Source organism: Numenius arquata, chromosome 2 (assembly GCF_964106895.1).
Source record: "Numenius arquata chromosome 2, bNumArq3.hap1.1, whole genome shotgun sequence".
NCBI lineage: Eukaryota > Metazoa > Chordata > Aves > Charadriiformes > Scolopacidae > Numenius > Numenius arquata.
This window is the reverse complement of record NC_133577.1, coordinates 118,650,325-118,658,640: the sequence shown is the minus strand read 5'-3', so window position 1 is coordinate 118,658,640 and position 8,316 is coordinate 118,650,325.

Genomic DNA, 8,316 nt, shown 5'->3' with positions numbered 1-8,316 from the left:
GGCGCGGCGGGGCTCCGCTGGCCGTGGGGCTGGGCCGGCGGGCCGGCTGGCGGCAAGGGAGCAAGATGGCGGCGGGGGGGCCGGCGCTGAGGTGAGCCGCGGCGGCCGGACCTCCCCGGGCCCGCAGCCACGGCCGGACAGCGCCAGGGCCGGCAGCGCGTCCCCGCCGCTGGGGGCCCGGCGGCTCGCCGGCCCCGGGGGAAGGGAAGGACTTACTTCTGCACCTGTCCGACTCCCATGGCTGGCAAGCGCCGGCCGCGGTCCCACGGGGGAGTAGGAGCCCCGACCGCCTGGTGCCGCGGTGAAAAGTTTCCTAGACTTGAGTTTTCTCAGGAACCTGAAGTGGTGCCGCCATCGCCGACGGGTACCGCTCTCACAACGACGCCCGGGTGAGGCCGCGCATGGCAGCCCACAGAGCGGCCCAACTCGCAGGGCCCCGTGTTGCCGTGGTCGTTCCCCGACGTTAGGAAGTTAAAACTCACGCCCGAGTTTCTTCACGTGCTGGGTTCTGGCCATCCCCTGATCACCCCTGTGAGTAGTTCACACCCGACGGGCTGCGACGTGAGGGGTTTTGAGGCACCCAATCCAGAGAAATTAGGTTCTCAGAAATAAATGTTTGGTTTTTTTTTTAATCTTTCCTTATTTCCATAAGTACGTAATACAATGAAAGGTAAAGGACAAAGCTATGCGGCTGTGATATGAAAAAAAAAATCATATATAGCAGCAATATGAAATCAAAGACTATGGGGAGCTCTGATAATATATCTATGTACATTTTACCCTGAAGCTCAGGAATGGATGTCCAGTTTATTAGTGAAGAAATCTTACCTCTGTTCAGAGGCCAAGTTCTCAAGGCAGGTCTTGGGAGGCTAGAAACATAACTCTTGCTCTTCTTGTCATTAATCTATCCTTCTTTTAGTCTCTGTAAGGTAGAGGAAGGATACTACCACCAAGTTATCTCGTTCTGTACGAGGAAGACAGATATGTTTGGTTGCTTATGATCAGGCAGATTTGTTGACTTTTGCCAGTAGAAAATCCTAACGTATTTCTTACTTCTGGCTCTTCTCACCTGGCATTTCCTGAGCCTTTACTCTCCTACCAGTAAGTCTGGTGCTAAGCTGCCCTTGTAGTAGCATTGACTTTTACTCATACATTATTAAACAAAAATCTATATTGATCAAAGTTATTTCTACTGTTACTTTATGGAGTCTAAGACCTACTAAATGAGTTGATGTGTTAGATTTAGACCTACTAAATGACCAGATAAAGCTGCTCTCCATAGCTCTGATCAATGCCCATTAACAGTTAGTAATAATTAGTGCCCGCCTACAGAAATTTGTGTAAGCCACCAGGTAAGTGCCTCCAGGCTGGTAGTAACTGATTGCCAACAGTAGTGGATTTGGGATGTTCGCCCTACACGTCAGCTGAGTATCTCCTGGTAGGCAGACCTGCCTCCACATGTCATTCGGAAATAGTTTGTGTGTCACTAGTGCTGCAAAAGCCACAGTTCAGGAGACTCTGCTTTAGTAAATGCATTTTGTCTGTACTACAAATGTAGGTGTCAACATTTGGAGGCTGTAAGTGAAGACAACTGATGCCTATAGCAGCATGCAGTTTTCAATTTGAAAGGGATACATCTCTTCTCTGGTGTAACAACTGGTGAAGCATTATATGGTTGTTCAAGTAATTTCTGGCACAGACAAAAGCGTGTATCAGCACCTATTACCTACTTTGCCATGCGACTGTGCACAACAGGAGAAAATTCAACTTCAGAGGTGCTCTTCAACAGACCCAGAATTTTAAACTGGTTTCCTGTTTCAGTATTCCCATGAGCCAGCTAAGATCTCAGTCTAGTCCTGCTGCTTTGGTAGGTTTTGATCTTTCAATGTCTTATGCACACAAATGCATTTAAACCGAGGAAAAGTCCCAGTGGGACACCTGTGCTCAACTAGTTGTGTAAACCCAGAACAGAGATCTCTCTGACTCCTAATACACCCCAGACATGCTAATATGCTTAGAGGACTGATGTTAGGATCCTGCAGGAGCTGGAGGCCAGAAGTTACTAACAGATGGGAAAGTTCCAGCCACGTGTGCATGAGCTAAGAGTTTTTTGCTTGGCACCTACTCCTAAGAAAGGGAGTTTTAATAATTGTATTTTCTTCAGTGGCATGCACTCCTGGCATTTTTACTACTCAGACTGGCCCTATATATTGTCCATTACATGTGGAAATGAAAAAGATCTGGGAGCTTCTTTGTACTGCAGAGAGGCACAGATATGAGGAATAGCAAAGAGGGTTATTTGGGGGTCAGTGCATTTTATTTTCTCACAGTGAAATTTGACGGCTGAAACAGAATCCTTTTTATTGAAGAAGTTTTTGGGGTATGCCATTTCATTAACCACTTGGAAGGATAAGTTCCTTAATGTAGCTATATCTTAATTAGAATCGCACAGTTAGTATTTCATGAATTGTATCCGCAGTGGTGTCTTTCCCTTGGAGATAGTGTATGCATTAATCAAGGGCAGGACAGCTCAACTAACTTGATTATGAAACTTCTCTTGATGAAGGGTTTAACCGTCTATGTAATCAGTTTATTGCTATTTTGTTTAGATCTCTAAAGTATAGAATTACTATCTTTTTCACAAAGTTTTAATTTAGTCAGTTGACATAAGCTGTGTCAGAGCAAGATACTCATTGTCTTGGGCAGCAACTGAAGCACTATCTAAAGAAGGAAAAATTAAAAATTCTTACAGTTGCATTTTTTATAGATTTATAGCTGAGCTGTCTTAACTTGATTGAATATCCTCCTAGATAACAAAATAAAAAATGTTGTACCATCTCTTGCTCCATCTTAGAATATCAAGTCATAGTTCAAAATCCCTTTAGACTTAGGCTTGCCATATACTAGGCAATGTTTACTGTTATAGTGCAGCTGCAGTTTATGGCAGCAAGAAAGCACATTTGCTGGAACAGTCTGTGCTGGATCTCTGAGTGAAATAAACCATCCTAGCAAAGGCAATTTTCACCACTCTAATATTATCTATAATAAAAATTTTACTAGCATGTTGCACCAAAAGAAATTCTGCTAGGCTAGTAAAAGTCTCTCTGGTAAAACTGGCCCGTATCAGGACATAATCAAAATGCCTAACCTAGCCCTTCTAATTACAGTGTGGAGAGGAAACCACCCTTATAGTACTTCTAATAGAGCTCGTATCTCTTTATCTTCTACCGAGGGGACATAACTGGGGAAAGACAATAGCTGGAACCATAACAGAGACTTTCAGGCTGTGCTACACTAGTAAGAGGCCAGGAGCCTTTTCCAGCCCTGACACCAAATTCTGCAATGCTTGTATCTTCATACAGATAAACCTTTTTAGCCTTGGCCGCATCGGAATTGCTGTTGAAAGTGTTCCCTGGCCCCCACTAATCCCCGAAGCCTTCTTGGGTGCTCTCTGGGAGAACGCTGTTTGGCATGAGCTCAGGTAGCAACCTTTGCTAGCAATTTAATGGTTATCAGTGAAAGCGTGGCAGCGCCCAGGTCCGTGCCCTGGCTCACTGGAACAAATCCAGCCTTAGACAACACCTGATTTTGAGATTTAACAGTGTATCTCAGGGGAAATTACAGTTGTTACATTTGTTTCCAAAACTGGTGAGGCTTGGCAATGTCATCCTGAACAAGTGCTACCATGAGATGAGGCTGTTACAGACAGCTAATGTACTGTAATATTGCATAACAATTTGCAAAATTACCATCATTAAATTTTAGGAAATTAAATTACAGTGTCTAAAAGGGCCTGACCAGATGCAGATTCCTTTGTGCAGAAAGAACAATCTTTGCCCTTTTGCAATTGAATTTGTAATTGCATATAAGATACAGTAACAGATTTAATAAACAGGAAAAAGACATTCTGGATGTACAAAGGAGGAAAAACCAATCAGAATATGTAGGGTAACTCCTAACATGATTAGGTTGTTATAAATATCTTGACTTTTCATTGCAAATTAGAAATTGTAGAACATTGTGCTGCTTTCATTGCAGGCAAGACGATGACAAACTGTTTCTTTGTGTTTAAATGCATTACTGAAACGTGTCCCTCTAAACAATAATTTTACAGTGAGATTAAAATGGATTGATCTTGGAATTATGCTTTATTTCAGGGAGTATTTCTTACACACAGTAGCATGGTTTGAATGTGTATATCGGCAATTGTTAAGATCTTAACTATACCTTCTAGTTCCATTCCTGATATGACCAGATCACTGTCTGTATATATAATGAACCTTCTTCTCGTGCCATTTATACCTCTGTGGTTTCATTTTTTTTTGTGGCTATAAGAAGTATTTGGCCATATCTCAGTACTTTTATTCACCACAGAGAAAATGGGTTACTGTGGGGCACGTACACATCATCTGACAACCCCAATGCTGGGTCTCAGGGGTTGTTAAGATGGTCTGGCTGCCTTCATGACTGTGAGTGTGGCCCTTTGGCAGGGAATGCCCGTTTTGAGTCCTCTGTAATTGTGGAAGAAAAAGTCACCCTGCCAAGACACCGCTTGCTTGTTTGGCATATGGTCAGCCTGCAAAATGAGAGGGGTACTCACTGGCAGCACTACAGAGTGCTTGGAGAGGGACAAGATGCAAGTGTGTAGGAAGGTGTTTGGAGTGCATGGAAGACAACTTCCTAACACAGCTGGTGAGGGAACCGACTAGGGAAAGTGCCATACTGGACCTGCTGATAGTTAATTCAGAAGGTCTTGTGGGGGATGTAAATGTTGGAGGTCGTCTTGGACAGAGTGATCATGAAATGATAAAATTTTCAATTCTTGCTGAAGCAAGGCAAGGGGCCAGCAAAACTGCCACCTTGGACTTCCAAAGGGCAGACTTTGGCCTCTTCAGGAGCATGGTTGAAAGCGTCCCTTGGGAGACAGTCCTGAAGGGCAAAGGTGCCCAGGAAGGCTGGTCACACTTCAAGGAGGCACTCTTAAAAGTGCAGGAAAGAGCCATACCCAAGTCCCAAAAATCAAGCAGGAAGGGAAGAAGACCAGCCTGGCTAAATAGAGAGCTTTGGCTGGAGCTCAGGAACAAAAAGAAAGTTTATGATCTTTGGAAAAAGGGCCTGGTAGGCAAGGAGAAATACCAGGAAGCAGTGAAGATATGCAGGGAGAAAATTAGAAGGGCCAAGGCTCAAGCTGAACTCATCTTGGCCACTACAGTTAAGAACAACAAAAAGGGTTTTTTCCAGTACGTAAACAGAAAAAGGAAGATTAGGGATAATGTGGGCCCACTGAGGAATGAGATGGGCACCCTAGTGGTGGAAGACACGGAGAAGGCAGAGTTGCTGAATGCCTTCTTTTCTTCAGTCTTCACTGCTAAGGCTGTCCCTCATGAACCTCTGGCCTTGGAGGCCAGGGGGAGGGTATGGAGAGAGGAAGTTTTTTCTTCAGTAGAAGAGGACCAGGTTCGGGACCACTTGGCCAAACTGGACATTCATAAGTCCATGGGCCCAGATGGGATACACCCGCGAGTGCTGAGAGAGCTAGCAGAAGTTATTGCTGGGCCACTCTCTATCATATTTGAAAAGTCATGGAGAACAGGAGAGGTGCCAGAAGACTGGAGGAAGGCCAACATCACACCAGTCTTCAAAAAGGGCAAGAAGGAGGACCCTGGGAACTACAGACCAGTTAGTCTCACCTCCGTCCCTCGGAAGGTAATGGAGAGACTCATTCTAGATGTCATCTCCAAACAAGTTGAAGAGCAGGGGGTTATTGGAAGTGGGCAACATGGGTTTACCAAGGGTAAATCATGCTTGACCAATGTGATAGCTTTCTATGATGCCATAACTGGTTGGCTGGATGAGGGGAGGGCAGCAGATGTCATCTACCTTGACTTCAGCAAGGCTTTTGACACTGTCTCCCATAACATCCTCATTGGAAAACTAAGGAAGTGTGGGCTGGATGAGGGGACAGTGAGGTGGATTGAGAACTGGCTGTGTGACAGGACCCAAAGGGTAATGGTTAATGGAACAGGTTCAAGCTGGAGGCCTGTAACCAGTGGTGTCCCCCTGGGGTCGATACTTGGTCCAGTCCTGTTCAACATATTCATCAGTGACCTGGACGAGGGGACAGAGTGTATCCTCAGCAAGTTTGCTGATGATACCAAGTTGGGTGGGGTGGCTGACACCCCAGAGGGCCGTGCTGCCATCCAGAGAGACCTGGACAGGCTGGAGAGCCGGGCAAGGAAGAACCTCATGAGGTTCAACAGGGAAAAGTGTAAGGTGCTACACCTGGGCAAGAAGAATGTCAGGCACCAATACAGGTTAGGCGTGGACCTGCTGGAGCCAAGCTCCGAAGAGAAAGATCTGGGAGTCCTGGTAGACAGCAAAATGACAATGAGCAAGAAATGTGCTCTTGTGGCCAGGAAGGCCAGCGGAATCCTGGGCTGCATAGGGAAGAGTGTGGCTAGTAGGTCGAGGGAAGTCATTCTCCCCCTCTACTTTGCACTGATGAGGCCACAACTGGAATACTGCATCCAGTTCTGGGCTCCCCAATTCAAGAGGGATAGGGAACTACTGGAAAGAGTCCAGCGAAGGGCAACAAAGATGATTAAAGGATTGGAGCATCTCCCTTATGAAGAAAGGCTAAGAGAGCTGGGACTCTTTAGTCTGGAGAAGAGAAGGCTGAGGGGAGACCTTATTAATGCCTATAAGTATCTAAAGGGTGGGTTGAAGGAGGAGGGAGCCAGACTCTTTTCAGTGGTTCCCAGTGACAGGACGAGGGGCAACGGGCACAAGTTGGAACATAGGAGGTTCCACTCGAATATGAGGAAGAATTTCTTCACGGTGAGGGTGACAGAGCCCTGGAACAGGCTGCCCAGGGAGGTTGTGGAGTCCCCTTCTTTGGAGATTTTCAAGACCCGCCTGGATGCAGTCCTGAGTAGCATTCTCTAAGCAATCCTGCTTCAGCAGGGGAGTTGGACTAGATGATCTATACGGTCCCTTCGAACTCTAAAAAAAAATTCAGTGAAATTCAGTGAAATTCAGTGAAGGGAAGGAGGTGTGGTATGAGAATATGGAAGAATATATTCTTAAGTAATTCATGGTGTAAATATTCTGACTGGGGGTGTTCCAGGCTGCATACATCTGCTGTAGGAGTATCTAGACTGCCTGAAGAGAATGCTGAAGGGTGCACAGGCCTGAGTTTTCACCAGCAGTGTCCCAAATAGGTTGCTCTCAAGAGGATTTTGGGGGTGCACCAATACAGTGATGAGCTGATCGTGGGAGTGTGACAGGTCAGTTCAACTATTTATTCTACATGCTTTAGAGGAGCTGTCTGTAAAGCTGCAGAGTGTTAAAGCTGTCTCCTCCTCCTCACGTTTGAATATAACACCTTTAAAGTCTTACAGACAGACAATGTTGGAGGTTCACAGATGTTTATTATCTGCTAAACAGTAATATATCCATTTGGAGATCCTAGGATTGGAACAACTTCTTTGAATTCACAGTCTGTCTCATTTTTTAGTTTACAGTTGGTGTAATACTTCTGACAGCAATGCAGAATAAAAACAGTAATGGTCATGGATGAACTGGAGCCACTGTTTACTCACGTACTTTCAGAGCACGTATGGAAAGACAATGTCACATAGGAACACACAATCGTATATAAATAGGCTCTTTCAGAAGGAATGAAACCAAGCAAGCTTGGTTACCTGATCATTTCTGTTCACTGCTGTGTAGTTTCACCCACCCAGTGCAACAATCTGAGTCCACTTCTCTTCATGCCTTCCGTGACACCTGTTTGGGCAAGAGACAGTGTGTGCTGTGGTTAATCCAGTTAGTCATGTGTGCAAGCAGACTGGCCAGTAAGGGCATGTGGCCACTGCCAACTGGCCCATGCTAAGATAATACATACTGCCATGTTCTACCTACTTTTCCCATACTCGGGGAACTAATTTGAGCTTCCTTCCTATATCCAGATACTGATGTTAAAGAAAATGTAGGAACTTAATCACTTTGGGCTGTATTAGGCTTACTTCAGGGGTGTATTATTACATGCTCCAAGGCCTTGGTGCCTTGACTGACCAGAACAGATGCCTTTGGAGCACCATCCCATCATATACAATTTTTAAATATTTACTTTCTGTGAAAACCAGGCTGCAGGGAAAAGGACAGATGCATACCCAGGTTTCTTCACAGCGTGAACTGGGATGTAGCTGAGTTGTCCGCCTTTACTAAGAAACTGAGGAATGCTCTGAGATTTCCTAATCCACAGAAAGCCCTTGAGATTTCTTTCCTTCTTTCAAATATAATTGAAACTGGCCG